The sequence below is a fragment of the Empidonax traillii genome, unplaced genomic scaffold (assembly GCF_003031625.1).
Source record: "Empidonax traillii isolate 1590-97213 ecotype Southwest subspecies unplaced genomic scaffold, ASM303162v1 scaffold1007:size422511, whole genome shotgun sequence".
Lineage (NCBI taxonomy): Eukaryota > Metazoa > Chordata > Aves > Passeriformes > Tyrannidae > Empidonax > Empidonax traillii.
The window spans coordinates 365,841-387,182 of record NW_020956200.1 but is presented as its reverse complement, the minus strand read 5'-3'; the positions used below and the strand labels follow the sequence as shown (position 1 = coordinate 387,182).

The following is a 21,342-nucleotide window of genomic DNA, read 5'->3' as shown; positions in this document are numbered from 1 at the left end:
GAAAGGGAAAGGAAAGGAAAGGAAAGGAAAGGAAAGGAAAGGAAAGGAAAGGAAAGGAAAGGAAAGGAAAGGAAAGGAAAGGAAAGGAAAGGAAAGGAAAGGAAAGGGTATTCCATTTCTATCCAAGTACCTAATTTTGTATTGGTGTTACTGGACACATAGAAAGCTGAAGAGAAGCAAAGTCCCTTAATATTTATTGCAGATCTCTGCTATTAACATCCATGTTACTTAGGCCCAAATTAGCAGTGCTACTTGTATTAATAATGAGCTAGGTGAGTCTGGGCACTGAGCAAATTGATATCACTCCCTACGATGGAGCAAATTGACATCATGGTGCTTCTAAAAATCTTACTGAAGTGGTCAATGTCTTGAATAATAAGCTTATTTTAATATGGTGAGAAATATATAAAAAGGGGTACCAGAAACCTGTCCCATTTGTATTCCAAAGCACATTTTAGCCTCTAAAGCTGTGAAAGCACCTATGATAAGAGTAAAATGAGTTATTAGAACTTCGTTTTCTCCAAAGAAACTGCAGGCTAGAAGAGCTATACAGCTCTCTGAGAAGATCAGGTATTTAGAGTCATCAAATTTGTGTGTTGGGGGTAGACCATGAGTAAGGTTATGAAGAAGGAACATCCTTGAGAAATGTGGAGTCTACTACAACAACTAGTACTATTGTACTATGATATTCTGGATATAAGTGCTCTCACTTCTGTGAGTGAGTATTTATAAAGAAGAACTTGCTGAGATAGAACAGAGCTTGAGTAACTTTTGGGAACTGCCAAGCAGCATCATCTGGACATGGTAGAGCAATATCCGGAAGGACAAACAGGACATTCCATTATTCTCTTTGCTTTTAAATAAGGGAGGTGTGAGCTGCTTTGGTAATGCTGAGAGGTCTTTTATCATCAAGGTAATAGTTGTCACTTTGACAGTATACATAAATAGAAAGCCTGCACACATAGTCGGTGTTTGAAATAAGACTCCAACTCTGTTTCTATCAGAACAGTGACAAGCTTTCTGAATAGCTTAAGATGTCATCCCTTCCACTGGGCAGTTTCAAAGGCCATGACACTTCTGAATGGCAGCCTGAAAGATGATCTCTTTGTAAAAAATGGTCCTGTTGCAGGTGTTCCCTATTTGAAAAGTTGATCTTTTAGCCATTTGACTTAAGTAAAATGAATGTTATAAGGTATCATATTCTCCTCAGCAGAATATCAGGTATTAAAAAAAAAGAAAAAAAAATGCAACTCCCTCCCAATAAAATCAAATAAAAAACTACAAAAAAACCAACCAACCAACCAAACAAACAAACAAAAACAAACAAAAAACCACAAACAAACAAACAAAAAAGACCAAAAAAACCCCTGCCTAAAACAATACAAAATAAAATAAATGCATTTGAAGGCAAAACTAGATATTTGTCAGAGATTCATGTTTTCAGTAAGATATAGTTTCAAAAAATACATTAAGTAAATGGAGTTAAACTCCTGTTTATATTTTTGCTATTTCTCAGCAAAATTCTTGTCATAATTTAGATCAAATGGGTAATTTGTTTGATAATTGTTTCTCTGATTCCATCATAAGCTCTAAGAAATTAGATGAGAGACAACTCAGCAGATATTGTTTTATGCTGAAAGTGTCCAGGAGAGCAATTCATCAGTCAAATATTTCTGCACTCTCAATAGCTGTAGGCTGCAACCAAATTCACCAGAATATTTTTATCCCAAAAGAGTCAGGTTGCATAACTAGCATCCACAACAGAAATATGCATTCCAAAATGTCACTGATTTTAAAGATACTTTGAGATATTTGCTCAGTGTGAAGGAAGGCTGAAAGAAATCACTCTGACTGGAAATAACAAACACTTCACTCACTGAACCCTGAGGTCAGAGGCTCCTCATCGTGACATAACTAACTGAGGAGATAATTATCCTAAGCAATGTATATTATGGTTTAGGAACTATTCCTGTTATATGGAGAAATGAAAAAAAATTCATGCTGTAGTGGCTTGGGAGAAAATGAAAGAAATTTCCATATGAGTTTGATAGTTCTTCAAAAATACAAGCTAAAGGGAATGATCTCCTTCTATGTCAGGAGATTTTTTTTTTAATTACTAAAGAAGATAATTTCATTAAAAGCCTTACTTGTTTTCAGAACAAGACTGTTTGCCTTCCAAAAATGTGCTTAAAAATTTAAAATTTGTCACCATCTACTGAATATTGAAAATCACTTTGTACCCAGAGAGCTACTACATTTAAAGGATTAATAGCAGAGAAATAAGAAACAAGCAAATAAATATCAAGATAGAACAAACCAATATGGATTGAAAAGCAATGATCTTGGTTAGATTTAGTGAAAGTTATAACAAATAAACAATACTAGAATTTGTCTTCATCACAAAAAATATAGAATTAAATAACAGTATTCCTTTGTGGTTATTACTAAGTGGCAAAAGAAACAGCTGTAACATTTTAATATAAATACAATTTTTTCCCTGGAGTACAGGCTATGTTTGAGCTTCAAAATTAGCAGTATAAAGTTAAATTTAGATGACTTGTTAACATATAATTTTTAAGAAATCAGCAATTACCCCAGAGCTAAAATCAGTTTTTTCTATTTAATGAAGATTAAAACAAAGTTGTATTTACTTAGACACTGGAGAATAATTTCAGGTTCAACATTAGATTCATCCTATGGTAAAACTGAGATAGCTCAGATCAACACTCTCAGCTCTGAGACTGTTCTTTTGACCACGGAAATAGGAAAATTATTCTTGTATTGTATAAGGGAAATTCAAAATTTCTACTTATCCTTAATTAACTGTGAAGTTCATAAAAGTTTTTTTTCTTTTTCAAATGCCCCTTAATTCAGGAGCCTATAAGGAAGAGTTCACTTCCATTCTTCAAAATGCTGGTGACATGATGAAGACCTATTACATATGTAAATATTTGTTTCTTTTCTAAATAAATACGAAATATTGTATTTGCTAGAAAAAAAAGAGGCTACTCACAGCAATAAAGCATAGAGTTAAATGCTCTGTAGTTTGAACCCCCCTGCTAATTCTGTTTGTAAACTTTACAAGTGACCTAAATAAAGTAATTTTTTAAAAAAGGGCAAATACAATCATTCGGATAACAATTTCAAAAGGTATGTGATAACATATCCCAAAGTGGCCAAAGAAGACTTCAAGTCCACTAAAAGACACTTAATTCTGCAAGAAATAATTGCTTCACTTCTTTTCAGACCGTGGTGGACACAGGCTTGACAGAAATGTGTTAACAGATATTGAAAAGTTGATGACTCCTGCATACTACTACCTCATTACAGAAGAAACAATAATGTATGAAAAAATTTATTCAGAGGCTTCAAGCAATTAAAAAGCTATCCACTGTTCTTCAACCTTTATTCAGTCACACATAGTAGCAAGACTACCTTTATATTCGGCTTCAGCTTTCTAGAATTTGCTAAAAATGTAAAAGCTTAATACCACGTTTTTTCCCTTTAGTTTCTGTGTTTTATCTGGTGGGAGTATAGGGAGAACAAATGCTTAAATTACTCTGGTTTCTGTTTTGCTCAGTACAATTAGCTGAAGAGCAATGACAACATTATGAATTTAGCAGTGAAGTAGGGAACTTAAGAAATCATCCAATAAAGGGAATAATGTATCAGCTTTGATTTCTTTACATTAATCTCCATGGTTGTGATTCTGCAACCCATCTTGATGCTCCAGAAGAGCACTCTCTTGCAATGCAACCTGACTACTTGTGTCAGTATTTACCGGTTAACCTGAAAGAGGTTTCAGAGGTGAACTCTAAAGTAAAAGATGATGCTTGAATGACAGCAGGGTATTAAAACCTGGACATTTCCCCTCTTGTAGTGGACAGCTCAGAGACCACAATCTACAAGCCTAAGCAGTTGATACATGCAGTCCCATTTGTTTGAAAGAGAAAGTTTATAAACATGGACTGAGAGTGAAGGGTGTTTGTAACTTGACATTCCATTTTCCATTTGTGTTTAGGTTACAACTGAAATCTGTTATGTTCTTGAAGGCAATTTGGAGCTAGTATTTTGCATTGTACATACGCAAAAAGTCAGACACTGATGCCAACAACTCAGTATTTACTCAACTTGCACTTACATCCTTGGTGTTTCTCACCAGTCCCAGTTCCCTGTGCATTGTGGAAAGGAACAACCTTCGGAGCAAGCACTGGTGCTCTCACACCTCCTACCTTCTGTCATCAACAGTTCATGTACGAAAGGAAGGAAAAATCTGTTTCACTGAACCTCCCTGTAAAACTCCCTTCACTCCTTAAAGAAAATAACACTTCTGTCACGGGGTTTGTGTTGCAGTTGGCCTGACATAAACAAAAATATTACTCTTTGTGTCATATCTCTGTAGAAGATTGGTTACTTCTCCTTTCTGCCTTTCATGAAAGCCTTTGGTTTGAGTTAGGGTTAGAAACTGAATTTGATATAGTTGGAGATTTACAGTTAGTCTATGAATAACTCTAGGAAAAGACACCTGCTTTGAGGTGCTGCAAGGAAGAAGCCATTCTAATTTAAAAGTTGTTTGTTTTAAATGTCACACTTGTTAACAGCTTTTTTTCACAAGAAGCTTTTTTCATTAACAGTAAAGTTAACAACAATATTCTTCCATTTCTATTTCAAAAACAAATACAGTTACCCACCTTTTAACTTTGGATTTTCCACTGATGCTGTAAAAATAAAGAAAATTCTCAGACACTAATTTTGTAAATCAATAAATAAATTAAGACTAATTCTAACATCTCTTCTCTTAGTCAATATGCTACCTATGCTATCTATGCAGTAGCATGAGTTCATTTTTTTTATGTAGAAAGAAACTGACACACATACATTGCTTTTTTGGATAGTCTTATGACAGATGACTAATTAACCTGCAGATTAAGAGCAATGGAAAACAAGGTCAATATATAAGTTATATACGGAGCTTCAATAGCTCCACTATTTTTAAGTAATGTCAATGAGAAAAGGAACAAAACAGGTTTCAGAATGGGCACAAATTAAACAGAGGTGAAGGGTATGAGGGTATAGTTTCAGTAGTTTAGCAGAAGTTAAGGATTTTTTCTCCTTTTTTTTTTTTTTTAAATTTTATTGAAAACTTCTAGTAATGATACAGAGGAGGATCCAGTTTTGAAAGTCTTCCTTAAAAATATGTGGTTTTTTTCAGACAATTTGTTTATTATTCTTCATAATTGCATTAACTAAATCCAAATTAATTGAAATAACACACTTCTCTTTCTTCATTATTCATACCTTTATTCTGAAGCACTGTGACAGGTTTTTATGCTTTAGAAAAGAACAGATTCATTTTTGTATAAATTGGCTGTCTATTGTAGGTATTTCTTGCTCAGAATTTCTGTCTGAGAAAATGGAGTCATCTGACAAATGAGTCATCAAGCTTGGCTGTAAAAAGAGTAGAAAATCTTTATGATCTCCCAAATCTGGATAAACTGGAGAAGTGGATTCCAGTCAGGAATAAGAGCATCTAGCTGCTCTAAAATAAACCACTAAAATGCATGGGTACTTGGAATAAAAACATATTGAACAATCTACTTTTTTCCTTCCTTTCACACTCTGAATCTTCTATTTTATATTTGTTTCTATATCCATTTACTGTAACTTTTAAGTGAGCCCCCTTTCCTTGAAAAGACAAATCCTTTAAAAGCTGAAATTAAAAATTCTCAACCTCTTGTGCTTCTCAACAGCATTTGATCAGATGTCAGTTCCAGAAGACCAGATGGCTACATGTCTGCTCCACAGCCATTCAATTGCTTAAGTAATATTTATTAAACCAGCAAATTTTTGTCTATGGTATTACTTTTTTTATCCCTCTACCTGATCCTGTCTCAACTGAAAATCAAACCAGATAAATGAGACTCTAAAACTTACAATATCCTGCAGGTCTTACCATGTACTTTTACTTCTCTCTTTGCTGTTTTGGCTGTAAAAACAAACAAAATATTGAATATTGACTTTTGATGTGATTTACTTTAAAACATTAGGATAGTTAAGAGGTAAGATAAAAAAGGGAGAATATTCACCAGATTCCATTGTTTTTTCTTTCTTGTGTGGTTCTGAAAAAAGAAAAAAAAAGAGTGAAGATTACATTTCTCTTCCTGTAATGCTTGGTTTAATTCCCCTAGACAATCATTTTTCATGTTGCTAGTGGTGTTTGGATGTGAGACATTCCCTTGAACTCTCAACTCAGATGAGCCCTTCCCTGCTTTCCTACATGTCAAAATAAAACCTTTACAGTTGTAATCAGTCTCTTCAGTGGTTTTCACACTGCATAAACAGGCTGAGATTATCTCTTAATAATGGACAGCAAAGCATTTGACTTGTATAATAGGGTGCTGAAAGAAAACTATAGAAAGGGTGTAGGTTAAAACATCTGCAGTTTTGCTTCAGGGTCCTTTAAATGGAGGCCTGCAATTGTAGAGCCTCAGGACACCTGTGGTCCTTGTCTTTCTTTATTGGAGAGAATGGAGAATAAACAGAGCATCTAGTCCAGCCACTGTGCTCTACATCCACGGGAAAGGGGAGAGGATCCTGGCCTCCTTTACAGGAGTGCACAGTGTGGAGGAAATGACTGCTCACTGGAGTTCACCATCAAAACAGGATTTGGAAACCTGAAGTTGAAAAGCTTCATCCACCTAAACTCTATACCCTCTATCAAGCTATGGCTGGGATTTAAAACTTCTTAATGTAGTTTCTGTAACAGCTCTTTTCATCCTGCCATGATGTGCTTCAAAACCTCCTCACAGAAGGAGCAGGCAGCCTGCCATGGTGAGAGACTGAACGTTTCTCTCAGACACCGAGCATCATCTACTAGTCACTGCTGATGTTCACAGTAGCAAAAAAAATAGTTAAGTTTTTTCTGTCTGCAGATGCTTTTAAACAGCATATGGAGAGGCTCTGCTGAGCAGGTTTGGATGTACCTAGGAATATTTCCTAAATTCAGGAGCATTTGAGTTGACTGATCACAAGATATAAAACAAATTCATTAAATCATAGAATATCCTGAGTTGGAAGGGATATTCTTGAGTTCCTACTCAGAAAATTCTACAATTCTATGATTCACAAGGATCATTGAGTCCATCTCCTGCCTCTCCACAGAATAACCCCAAGAATCACACCATGTGCCTGAGAACACTGTTCAAATGCTTCTCGAACTCTGGCAGGCTTGGTGCTGTGACCACTTCCCTGGGGAGCCTATTCCAGTGCCCAAACACCTTTTCTTATTATAGGTTATATTTGTATTAATGCTATGGTATACAGTTGAGAAACACTAATGTTTCAACAGTTTCCACTCTAGAATCAAGACATAAAGTTCCATGTTCAAAGGGATTCTGAATGTTGCACCCTCACAAGCCTATTAATAAATCTGAGCTATCATTCATTTGAATAAGCAAAGAAGAAACAAGACCTGCAAATAGAAAATTAAATATTATTTATAAAAAACATTAATATGAATATTATTACTATTAAATATTCATAATCAATGTTAATACTGACTGCACAATGGAAACTAAAAGAGGTAAGCCTCATGCAGAGCTGCGAAAATAATTTATATTAGAAAGAGTATACTGATCTAAAATATAAGCCCCCCCAGTTATTAAGTTTGAAACAAAATATGTCATTATTAAATACTCTCACCCCCTATAAGCTTATATGGAGCAACTCATGAAGTTCTCTCTGAAAAAAAAACTCTTTTTTTTCCTAGGTTTTTAAACCTACCTGAAGAGCCATATTACACACATTTTAAAGAAAAATATAGTTTCTAAAATAAAGTGTTGCTCTGAGCTCTTAAAACTCCCAAATATTATTTTTCTTTTTTTTTTTTTCCAAAAAAATGCATATAATTTCATCACAATTTCAAAAGCAATATCTTTCAGACAAAATATATACTTTAAGGCATCAAGACTAGTTGACTGAAATCTTGGACCTAGCTTTAATATAGTTATATAAAGCCCATTTTAGTGTATTCATTATAAAACATATACATACAAAACATTATTATAGATTCTTGAGACACACATTTTAAATGAGAAGTGAGATTTAGTGGAAATGGTCATGGAGCAGGTTCATGTCACCAAAGCAATGAGTCATAAATATGATTTTCCAAGCAATATGAAAAAGTAATGGAGATAGAGAGCAAGTTTGCATTAAATAGTTTATTGCATAATAAGTATTATATTTTCTTGATGGCATTCTCTCTTGGGTGACAACCCTAGTACAGGTCAAAGACGAGAAATTTTGTAAAAAAATGAGAAGACAGAAGTTTGGGACTCAGTAGTTTGTCTGACTCAGTGATCCTAATTATAAATCAACAGCTGCAGCTTTAGTTTTGTATAGCCCAAGTACTCTTCAGACTACCCACTTTCATGTAGATATTCTAGGATTTATTCTGTGAAATGAGAACTTTTATTGGTTTTGTGGGGTTTTCTGTTTTGCTATTGCTCAGGATAGCTTCCTGGAAACTGAAGGAAATATAATTCTGTCTTTTTTCTGAGGCAATTATTTTTTCCTCTGACTCTAAGATCTCTCAGTTCTTATGAGATCAGGGAACAGCATGACATAACAACACGCTGCAAATATTTTGACAAAGTATAAAATAATCCATTTATTTAGCTTTATTTCACTTTTTTTTTTTTTTCCCAAAGCATTCAGGAAATCCTATAGAGCTTCCTTTATATCAATTTTACTTCCAGAAACATGTGCAATAAGATCCTTTCCTAAGAGAAATTTTATAAAAATGAATAACATAGAATTTGACATTAAGGGTTTCTGGGAAATCTAACATGATATGAAATTTCAGGTGATTCCTGCTCTGAAATTTGAATGGAATAAACTGAAAGCTTTCATTACATGAGCCATAAACTTCAAGAAACATCAGACCTAGGTCTTTCCTTTTTGTTACAAGTTATTATTGCTTGTATCATCTCAATGTCTCTCTTTTTTTTTACTTCCAAGTAGTTAGTATGACATAGGAAAGGGTATTGCCGACTGTAGACACATTAGACATTTGTCATGACATTTGTCATTCTTTTTATATTTAGCCATTTTTGCATGTATATGAGGCTGTAGAGCATGTTTATATTTCGGGAAGTTTTGCTGGTAATATATTATTTTTCTACTATGCATGGAATTGAGATTTGGTTTAGTTTGACATTTCACAATCTTTACATGCTCTGATGGTTTGAACAAATGGCTTTTTTTTCTTTCTTTTTTTTTTTTTTTTTTTTTTTTTTTTTTTGATGTTTTGTTTATGAAAACTGGCAAAGTTATGTATAACATGCCCATAAAACCAAAAAAATGTGGTTTCTTTTTTTTTTCATTACTAGTTACATACTCCTAGACAATCCAGAGTAACTGGAAGATAGATGAGAACCTTAACCTGCCTCTGCACTCTTTCCCAACACACAAATGGTGCTGAAAAGCATCTAGGCTGGTAAATTCATTGTGGTGCATTTTAATCTTTACTACCAGGATAGACAGTCACAATCTGGGACTCTCTGCCATCCTTTAGGAGAGAATAAATTGATATCCCACCTTAATTTATACAGCTATGTGTGCACATGCATGCATATGTGCGTGCACATGTGTTATCTCCTAATTCAGATAGAACATTCATGTTCAAGAAGTGTTCAGGAAAATAAAAATTGTATGAGGAATGACACAGATTTGGAAAAGTTTAAATAAATGACATATCGAGTGTCTTTGCTATTGTGTGGCATGCACCACATGTTAATTAACCAACACTGTTTTGTTTGCACTTCGTAGCTGCACAGAAGTGGTGTTTTCTGTTCTATTGTTTAACTTTTACCACAAATATTTCAGTGAAGCATACTGCTGTCGTATTTTATGCAATGTCTTGAATACTTAAATCCTTAGACAGCAGGATGTTAGCCTAGTCTTACAGTTTTGTAATCTTGGTTTTATAGTCCATATGCTTGTCATTTCCCTTCTCAGACCTTCATATCATGTTGTTTAATTAAAACCAAATGAGATAGAGTGGTAAAGCTCTCCAAGATATCCTTTCATTAAGAATATTGTGAACATAAGCAACTAGATACATGGAAGATCCCTTTAGTCCCTTCTGTTGAATGGAAACTTTGCAATGTGAGTTCAGTCACATTGTTAGACCTGAGATAATTCCCATGAGAAAGTCTTGCATCAAACTAAGTTTTTCTATTTCTCCTGCTCCCAAGAATAATGTGTTCTGCTATAGTTCCCTCCTATTCTTATTTTCTGGGTTGATGTAGAAAACCTCACCGCCATTGTACCCTTTGATTCATAAAGATAATGAACTGTACAAATACATTCATTTCTGGAATAAGAAAGCACAAAGGAAACCCCTTGCTGGGTGAGATCATGCCACACATAATTGCTCCTCTATAAATCATTTTTTGAAGAGGCTAACAAACAGTTTTTCTGACAGATTTTTATGAAGAAAAGAAAAGCATTTGACAATTCTCTGTATCAGCATGTTTGTATGAGAAATCTGCTACCGTGTTGGGAAATACCCGAGAAAAATTTTATACAAAGAAAAGAAAGAAAAGAAGCCTGGAGGAAATGCAAGTACTTTCAGTTTCATCTGTTTGGTCTGTAGCTTTTCTTCACAGGCAGAAAGCAGTGGCATCAGAGGTGAACATCATAAATTCTAGATGAAGTATAATCATACATGGTATAGAAAACTGAACCACACCACTGTTCCACTGTAAATCAAGTGATATTTTCATAACAGTCTCAGTGAACAAGATAAGGCCCATTTATTCGCATTCTAGCAAAGCAAAGGTGGCACCACTTCCAAAACAATTTAGCATTCACCTAAATTATTTGATGGTTCAAGATGGAGTTAAAGATATGTTAATTCCTTGCCAAAATCCGGTCCTATTCTTGCCAAAAGCACACTCAAATCCTGAAAAGTTAAGGCCTATGAAAGTTTGCCAGTTTCAGAACAAAGCACCTTAAAATGCCTTTTCTTTAAAGAGTGGACACATAAATAACTCTTTTAACTCTGATTTGTATTTAAATAGCACTTAATTTGACCCCCTTTTATTCTCAATATTGTTACTTTCAAGTATGGAAAAAAAACTGGTTTTGTAGTTAACTTGCTCCCCCTGCCTTGTTCTGAAAGTAATGTTGTCTTTGTGATAGGAATACAACAGTACTTTGATGCATAGCAAATATCTGGTAATAAAAAAAGAAACAAGGCTGCTTTTTTAGTAAAAGTGTCTTCTAAGACACTGTGATCTGAAGGGAAGTATTTGAAATTATTTTAACTCTATATCATCCTTAAACAGAGAACACTGCAAGGAAGGTATAAATACCAAGCTTTAAGACTGGGCTTTTCAACATCTTAGTAAAAGTTGCAAAAAGAACCTGGATTTCAGGACTTTTACTCAAAAATAATTTAAAAAATTGGTGAATAAACTGGATTTCAGATGAGAAAGCTTAGTGTAAAATAGGTTATTTCATACTCCATTTAAATAAATCCTATAACTGAAGAATTCAAGATTGTAAAGTAAAATCTTCTAACATCAGAAAGTTCTTTCAGGACATCTATTGTGACATAAGTCAGTAATTCATTTTTCTTTTACTATTCAGAATTAGATGAATTCAGAGTTCAGCTTACATAATCATGTGAGCAATTTAGGACATTCTGTTCTGCAATATTTTCTCAGACTTGAGCTGGGATGAAAACATCACTGGGTTGGAATGATTTGTGGAATACATCTCTATCCACATAAGAGGTTCCTGAAGATATTAAGAAGTGGCTGAGTGATGGACTACTGCAATAGCAGCAAGGTTTTAGCTGCTGAGGGTACAGTGCGTTTCTGGCAGACCAAGAGCAGAGTCAGCTGTAAGGCTTCACTAAAGCCTAGTGGAAGCACCCTAGGACAAACAGGTGAGGACCAAGAACCAGTTTCTGCTATCCTTTGGCAGGTTGCTGGTGACTGAAAACAGATAATTTCCAACTTCTGCACAAAAACAGGCAAGCCTGGAACTATCCATTTTAAACGAGAAAGAAAATTAGTAAGTCGGAGAAGATATGATGTTTAACTTCCCAAAGAGTTAGGTGGGAAAGAGGAAGAATTATACTAATATGGACTGGAAAAAAAAAAAAAAAAAAGCCTTGGTGATGCTAAAGACCAACAGAATCATCCTGGATCTAAATCCAAGGACCCCAGGCAGCAAGATTAATACAGGTAGGGCTTCATTATTTTGTTTACTGATGCATAAACATCTGCTAAGTGAATATTTATTTTATAGAGAAAAAACTCGCAAAGCCTGTCCTTATGCAATCAGTAAGTTACCTCTAATATTTGGCCCTCAAGAGTTGGATTGTAAACCCAGAATAAAACCCCTGAGAATGACTGTGCTTATGTTATGAAAAGTCTGAGAGGATTAATTTCAGGGACCAGAAAACTCAACAGACTGCTGAAGCTTCCAAAATGCTTTTCTTTGTAACACCTGTATAACAGAAATATGTGCAGAGATGTTGTAATTGGGAGCAGTGGCTTCTTATAAAGAAAAATTTCAGGGTACATAAAGGCACTGTGTGACACAAGATACCAAGGAGATTGCAGGATGGAAAACCTACTAGGGCCATGTCCATACACTGTGAGAGAGACAGAGAAATAAACTGTTCCTCTCCTTCACCTCTTTCCAAAAGTACTTATATTACATAAAATTTACACTGGTTTTTAAAGTCACTCTTCTTGGACTGACTACATAAGAAGATATGTGTGGTCACATAAGGGGAGAAGAGGTAGGTCGATGGATGATGTGGAGGGTGTGGTGCTGTGAGTAAAATGAGTAACAAGATGTGTGACTTGAGAGAGTTTTACCTGAGTCTGAGAAATCTAAAAAGCAATGCATTATAATTTTGCCTGTTATACTGTGTTGGTAAATTATTCAATAGACATGCTGAATTTTATTAATATTTTGTAGCATTTGCATGATTTTAGCATTCTTTTGATGTCTTTATGTCCTATAAGTGATCAGTAAAGACGACCAATGAACCTAACTCCTTAATAAAGCTTTTCCACGTTTCAAAACACATCTACTGTCCCATAAACTTTTATTATTTCTTCCTTTTTATGTAGAATAACACTGGTTATACATTATGAAAATAGCTTTCTTGTTACCATTTTAGTTGCATTGTTTACCTTGAACCAAGAATTAAAATAATTTTTCTGCTAAGTTAATACTGTCCATTACCAGTAGAACCAGGAGTTCTTCCTGCATTAGGTAGAGTGATCTGAACTTCACCACATCCTCTGACCAGGTTTTTCATTATAGTCTACATTCTAATATTCTGTACTTAACCCATAAAGGCATTTCCTATATAATTTTCTATATAATGTTCTCTTTCTGCTTCTTACCAAGAGTGGAATGATCAAAGGCATAATAAATTAATAATAATTCTGGTACAAGTGATATTCAGTTTGAGAGATTGGATGCAGCTGACATCTTAGCACACAAAATTAGCTATTGTCTGTAACATTTTATTCTTTCTGGATCCAAAATATATTTCATTGATTTTCAAGGGAGAAATTGTGCTCAAAAAGCATTTTTGTTATGAACCCAAAGGGAGAAAAGAATAAGACCTTTTTTTTTTTTTTTTTTTTGGTATGCGTGAGGAGAAGAAGATGGGTAAAATTTAGGCATTAAAAAACAATAATTATGTGGTTAAGTGACAGCACAAAATCCATTAAAACATACTGTAAAAATTTCAAGACCATTCCAGGGAAATTCTAAACTGCAATTACGATTTAATTTTTGCAATGTTGAAAGGAGTTAGAACTGATTTTTAAATCAGGCAAATCATCAGGGGAAAAAGTGATCAGTGGTGCTTAGAGAAGGTGCAGGAGTCTTGCCTATGATGTGAGGTTATACCATGAGAGGGAGCCACAGATGAGCTGTTCCCAAACCTCAGCCCAGTTAAGGGTGTGCCTGGGGGTCAGTGACATTGAGGTTCCTTGCTGCCTGCTGGGGAACACAGTCACCCTCCCACTAATTTATCTGCAAATGCACTCTGCATGTTTTGAACCTGTACTCCTTGACCTGTCCTGCACTACCATGTGCTTGCTTTGCTCACCATGACGAAACAGGCCCAGCAAACTTACCAAGCTGAGGTGTGGTGACTCGGTGCCCCACAGCCGACCGCTGGACCACTGACCCAGCAGAATTAGCTATAGCTGCAAGGCGTGATAAGTGTTGAGGTGTGGGACCTTTTTTCAGGTGAGGCTCCACAGGTATGGGAGCAAGAGGGAGATTTCCCTCCCCACCCCCTGTCCTAGCAAAGGACGGCAGGATGAGGCAGATGCTCACCACCTACACCCCTGGCTCTGAGAAACCCTCCAGAGAACCTGCTGGGCCCAGCACACACTGAGTGCCTGGGGAAAACCCGTGAAAGAATTGTGCACCAGTCCTCAGAGAAAAAGGGTAGACAGATATCTTGTGAGGGTAGGTCACTCTCAGACCTGTCCTGCCTTGCACAGTTCAGGAGATGAGGCACTGTGGAGAAAGAGGAGGAAATGGCAGCAGGGTTTGGGATAGGAATGGCATGCGACACACTAACTGAGGAAGTCTGGTGTAATGAAATATCTTCAACTCTGATTTCTCCCTTCAGAACAGTATCACTTGCATATACCTATGAAGCAATTCTGCTTTGCAGCCATTTACTGGACTCTCCAGTCCAGTTTCTGATGGTTGCCAGAGAAGTAATTTTTTCCAGTTAGAGAAAAATCCACTTTCAAAATCATGTAACAGAAATTCATTAAGGCTGATTTCCTAGAGCGGCTGTCAGCTTCCAAACTCCATATTCACTTCTGTTGCTTTCTCTGCATAAATATACGGAGATAAAAATAGTGCATATTGAATTAGGCAGGGATTTCTTCACCAGTGACATTATGATCAGGAACATATGTGATGTAGATGCACCGTAAGATGACCAGCTGTGCTCTCAGTCTGTTCAGTCTGTTAAGAGGAGTAAACCTTCAGCTTTAGGCATTCTTGGGTACAGATTGTGATGTAATAAGATATGTGGAAGAAAATGAAATATGAAATTGGATAATGTATTTAATTTACTGTGCTAATAGGCAACAGTCTACTTATGATGTTGCCAAACAAACATATTTAATATTTTGCTATGGTGAGTTATTCTGGTGGTAAAATAGTTTTCAGAGAACAGGAGGGGAAGCAAAAATGTAGAAGTCAAAGCCTACTGCTCTTTATCACTTTTAAGGCAACTAAATAATTAGAAATGTGTCAGAACAGACAAACGTTTTTATTTTTTCATAAGAAGGCAGTTTCCCCCCTTTCTTTATCTCAAGCAGATTACTGTCATCACCATTCTTGCCAACAAGCAGATTCATTGGAATATTTTTCAAAAATGAACACAAATATTGGAAGAAAACAGGTGGAATGAATTAATTATAAGCATATGGATGTAATGTAACGATTTCTGCAGTGTACTGTTCAAACATATAAGGGTCTGGAATTAAAACACACTTGAGGAATAAAGCTGCTTTAAGAAATTATCAATTACATGGATATAAATGTGTGTGGAGCCAGACTTAGATCCAGACTGAATACCCTGCCACACATACATTTCTGGGAGAGTTTTTAGCTGTAAGGCATAGCAATGGTGTGGTTTACACTGTTTTCCCAGTTGTGTTAGCACAAACGAACTCTCTGACAAACAAACACAGCAGGCAGGGATGGGGAGCATTGGCGGAAAAGTGGTGCTGCTTAGGCCAGCTTCACACAGTACATCCTACAGCTGAGCAATGTGTGCTGCAATCCAGGCTACAAGTCCTTTGCTGGTAGAGGCAACTGAAGGTGTTCCTGGCTTGCACTGATCTCTGATCAGTTCTCAGTCATCCCTACTGGTGCAAGTCATTATTCCGTCTTTCATTAGAATAGATCTCTGGGATAGAATGTTGACATACTCTAAATTATACAAAGGTAGCCAGAAAACAATCTTAAACAAAGGAAAAAAAAAAGGAAATAAAAAGATCCCAGATCCATACAGTGAGATCAACTTGAGGCAAGAAGCAGCAGAAGTGTGGGCTGGCACTCCTGTATTGCCACCAGAAACAGTTCAATAGCATAGAGCCTGGTGCAGCACTGGCTGCCCTGCTTTGGGCTAGGATAATATAGTTTTATATCAATCACACTTTTTCACATGGGGATTCCTGAGCATTTTTTTGATAGTCAATACAAAATGTAGTCAAACTACAAATATAATAAATATTCCAATTGTTATTCATTATATTAGGTTTTATTTAATCAAGAAGAAATGAGATGTGGCTTTTTTGAACATGGCTGTGAAGTAGAGGAGATCAGAAATAAATAAAAAAAAATAGTAGATTTTTGCAATCCAAACTAAATTCAGATAGGGATTTAAGCCATTATTTTGTTAAAAAAAGTTTGCTTGTCTTTTCAGTTCATATTTATTATTATCTAAAAGCTCCATTTTGAAAACTTACCGTGAGAACAGCACTTTGAAAAATTAAATCCTCTTCTTAAAGGATTGGAATTTATCTTCACAAGGGAAGTAATTTCTGTAAGTCTTGCTTTTAAAATCAGTCTTTACATTCATTTACATTTTTTTAAATCTCAGGACCTTCAGAATGGTCCAGTAGTTGGAGCCCAATTGTTTTCCCTCCTCTGGGGCCCCAAATTAATAGATCCTTTAAGACCTGCTTGCAAACAAGCAGTTATTTCACTAACAGACTTGTAAAATAAGTCTATTGAAACTTTTATTCAACATTCCTGCAGCCTCATAGTTGCCATGGGAAGACAAGAAGTAAATATAATGTTATAAATCAATGCTAAATACTTTTGTTCTTGGCAAAAATTTAATGTACAAATTATCACAATAATTTAGAGCAAAAAGACCAAAAAAACCCCAAACCCAAACCCAGAAGGCGGTTTTTGTGCAATCCAGCAGATGGCGCTATGATGCAATAAACTGATTCAAGAGCCCAAGAAATACACTGTATGTGAGCATTTTTTTCCTTTACCTGATGCTGCTGCTTTTTTGATGGCTGGATTGGCTGCAGGAGCTTTTATTGGCTCTTAAAAACAAACAAACAAGCAAACAAACAAAACACAAACAAACAAACAAGCAACAAATTAAAACAATTATTACAAAGTATAATATCTTTTAAAAAATAGGGAAATCTCAGGAAAGGCTTCCAGTGAGGTAAAACTTGTAGAAATTTTTTCACTGTAGAATTAAACAAAGAGATTACCCAAAGGGAGGGGAGCTGAGTTGTCTTCAATAAACTCAAAGGCAACAATAAAACAACCTTACTAGCTGAAGGGTTAATAAACTCTGGCTGTTAGGCACTGAATCACTTATTTTAGCTTTTTCTGCCCAGTGATTCAATATGTATTGGCAAAGCAGAGGAAAGGAGGTATGTAGGGGTTCCAGAGTGACCTTACCACTCAGGAAGCATCTATGTGCTGGGAGCCTCTGCGTTTGATCTTGCAGCTATGAGAGCAGAATGTCCTGAACCAGCCTATATCAGATGTTGAGGATTCATTCCTGTGAATTCAGCAGTGGTGCTTCAGGGGATCTCACAGCCATTCAGTGCCATCCTTTCCCCTAATCTGAATCTCTCCCTGATTAGAAAAGGTGATATTGGGCTACTTCTGCAAAGTACATCCACAGACTTGGTTACACCAGGAATCTCTCTGCATCCTGAGGAACATTAGGAGCACTAGGAGCATTAGGAAAAGATCTCCATGTTTGATCCTGCACTTGAAAAAGCAACAACTTTATTCTCCTAGCACAGAAACAGGCTCTCCCAATCTAATCCTGTTCCTGGTCTTTTCAGTGCACTTGCACTATGCTATAGTGCACCTGCACTATATCTCTTTGCTGGTAGAACATGTCCTTGCAGAATGGAGGTTCACATGAAAGGTATGTGCATCCCCAAATGGTTTTGGGGAATCTCAACCCTAAAGAGAAGAATCCAAGTAGTTTACTAGATTTATTTACTCTTTACTAGTGTTTAGTTAATTGCTTTTATTCTCAGGAACTGCCAAAACAGACTGTACTTAAACTATAATAATTCAATAAATTCTTAATGCACCGTCATAAAGGATTTTGTGTATCAACTAGAAGGTCCTATAAATTCAAATTCACATTTTCACATTTTGAGAGGAAATAGCTAATCATTTTAATCACAAACTAAATTACAGATTGACAAAGAAGTGTTAGTTAATCCTTCACATCTGCCACTGTGTTATTACAAAGAAAAAGACCATGGCTAAATCAGGAATGTAATTTTGAGTTCTTCCCTCCAGTCTTTTGAGAAGTTCATAAAAGATGCATAGACTGTCTCGTGAAACAGAGTGAAAACAAAATAAACTTCGTGTGCGTGGGATTGTTTTGTTTCCATCCATTTAAAACCCCACAGTAGATAATTATATCCTAACTTAGTTATTATCACAGCATTGTAATTACTTGGGGTGGTCACATTCTCCAGGGAAATATGTGGAAGACCTTGAAGAAGAATTTACTTAGTAACACTTTCCTAAGTGCCAATTCTGGCAGAAGGAAGAGATCCAACTTGCATGTTCTACAAGTGTCAAGATGGATTTTATACAAAATTACAGGACTCTTGCAAGTACCTTCTGATCTCTAAGCTAGAGCATGGTGGATAGTGGGACTTTTTTTTGCTTTTTATTAACATCCATGAAAAGAAACTAAGTTAGGATTCTTTTTGTTCTACAAAGATTTTTCTTTTCATTAAAATATTTAATTTTTGAGCAACTGAAATAATTATGAGTGGGAAAAAATAAAATTAAGGGTTTGTTTTGTCAGAAATTTCTGTAATTTATTTAATTTTAAAATAAATTTTCAGTAGCATTGAAACAAAACTAACCAACTTTCTTTTGCAAGCATATGCTTTTCAGTTTGTAATTCACAAATTACTTAAGTGCTAATGACTCTACGTATTTATGAACTAGTTTCAGCTGCAAATTTCATGATGGAGCTAGGAAGTTTTGCTGTGACAGCTGCTGGGGAATTCTTCCATTAAAAGCTTCATAAAATGGTTTGGCTTGGAAGGCACATCTATTGGGCTTTAAAAGACCACCACGTTTCAGCCCTCTTGCCGCTGGCAGAGACACCTTCCATTAGACCAAATTGCTCCAAGCCCCATCCAACCTGGCCTCAAGCATTTCTAGGGATGGGACATCTACAGTCCCTCTGGGCAACCTGTTCCAGTGCTTCACAGCAAGATACAACAGAGATACACAGAAGAGAGTTTGTTCCTAATGTCGAATCAAAACCCTCCCTACTTCAATATAAAGTCAATAGTCCTTGTCCCTTCACTGCATACCTTTGTGAAAAGTCCCTCTCCAGCTCTCCTATAGGCTGCCTTTGGGGGCTCAAATTAATAGATCTTTTATGATCTACTTGCAAACAGGTAGTTATTTCACTAACAGACCATTACTTGTAAAATAATCTATTGAAACTTTTATTCAATATTCCTGAAAAAATTGAGTAAGAAGTAAATGTATAAGCTTTTCTAGATTGCGAAAAGAAATATTTTAATAAATTGCTGCAAATCAGAGGATGGCAGGGGATTAATCTGCCATACATGTCAGGAAAGATCATACATGGAAAGTCAGTGCATTCTTTAATCATGAATTTGAATGAGATTTTGAAGCCCCACAGTTTTCCTAATTTTTCCTATATACCATACTTTCAGAACAGAGAGCTGAGCAGATGAAGTCTTACCAGAGAAACTGTCTTACTATCCCTACTGTGCTAAGGTATTGCTGCTTGCAAATTTATAGAAAAGGAAGATGTAAATTAACGATACCACACTCTCAGAGCATTCTGTGGCTGGTTTTTCAGAACAGTCCAACTCCCATCTCTCTTCAGAAGTCTCTCAAAAGTCTGTGTTGGAATCAGAAGTAACTAGATAGGCAGAACCTTGTGCATTTGTGAAGATAAATTTGGTGGTCTTCAGTATGTTGAACTCTCAGCCTTCTCAGCTCATTTATGAAAATTGCTGCCACTGAGAGCATTTTTTGCTGACACTTCAATTTGACATTTCCTTTCCTAGGGAACTTTTGTTTTTTAAGACAGTGATAGGGAAGAGGGGAAGGCAAAACTGTCAGTCATGGAGAGGAGTGTGGAATTAAAAGTAGGATAAGAATGGATTTAGAAAGTAAGAGGCAGCTGAAGTTTAAACATATCAGTTTTCAATTATAAATGGTGTAACTGCTTTCTTTGTATTTTCAACAATTCATTAACTATTATTTTTGGATTATTGAAATGTACTCTTTGAAACTGCATGACATATAAAAGAGACAGTAGTTTCTTACTTTTGAGTTCTTTGGACACAGCAGCTTCTTTTTTATCTGTAAGATAAACAAAAAAAGAAAACAAACAGAAACACATATGCATGAAACATGGAAAAGATATAGATAGAAAACTGCAGCATGTACTTTAGAAGTGAAACAGCTTATTTTCTGCAAATAGCATTTGAATGATACAATGACTCAATTCAGTTCTGTTTCTTTCATGGTACAGTTACACTAATTTAACCCTACCTGTAAATACAGCAAAACCTGTGTAAGCATGAAAAATTTTGTTTATTTTCTGTATAGTAATCCCTGAGATCTGACATGTGGTTGAGTGATTTACATGTACTGGTTGAGCTATAGTTACTCACCATGTGCACATTGTTAAGATGCATAAATGCAAGGGAAGATGTACTAGGAGCCTAAGTATAGAGATGTAATGAAAGGCACTCTCTTCTTACAGATCTTACAATCATACAACTGAGACCTAGCTTAGAAGGCTTCCCACCTAACACCTTTGGAACCTGGAGAAACTCAACCAGTCCTACATATGGACCATGTAAAAGCAGGCAAAATCTGTCCCTGGTTGATTTAAATAAAATTTAAATGACTTAGCTATATCGAAATGCATCATGGCCAGGAAGTTTACCAGAATGACTTAACTAAGCTGTTCAGTCTCTCTTCACTTTCAGTAGCATTTTTGTGCCAATTTTTGTAGGACTTCTTTTCCGGTGGCTGAGAGGTTTGGAATCCTTACTAAGAAGATATAAGTGGGCAGAAATATTCAGCGATAGCTTTTCCACTATAATTTTTTCTACCTCAGGGCTTTTAAATGGGTACAAAAATCATCCATTTTTAGAAAAATACTTGGAGTCTCACATACCTTTTTCACTAGTTTCACTCTTACAACTAAGAAATGGTCCATGAAGATCCTGTGAGACAGCAGCAAAGGGG

At 35.7% G+C, this 21,342-nt stretch overlaps 1 long non-coding RNA gene across 1 annotated transcript in view; it reads right to left on the bottom strand.

Moving 5' to 3' along the window:
* The window catches only part of LOC114068163, a 26,092-nt gene extending 5,644 nt beyond the window's left edge, over positions 1-20,448 (bottom strand). The window contains exons 1-5 of the long non-coding RNA XR_003573518.1: positions 20,410-20,448; positions 17,085-17,138; positions 6,087-6,119; positions 5,954-5,986; positions 4,692-4,718 (exon numbers count right to left, since the gene is read on the bottom strand). This is a non-coding gene — a long non-coding RNA (uncharacterized LOC114068163). The remainder of the gene's footprint in view (positions 1-4,691; positions 4,719-5,953; positions 5,987-6,086; positions 6,120-17,084; positions 17,139-20,409) is intronic.
* Between the last annotated feature and the right edge of the window lie 894 nt (positions 20,449-21,342).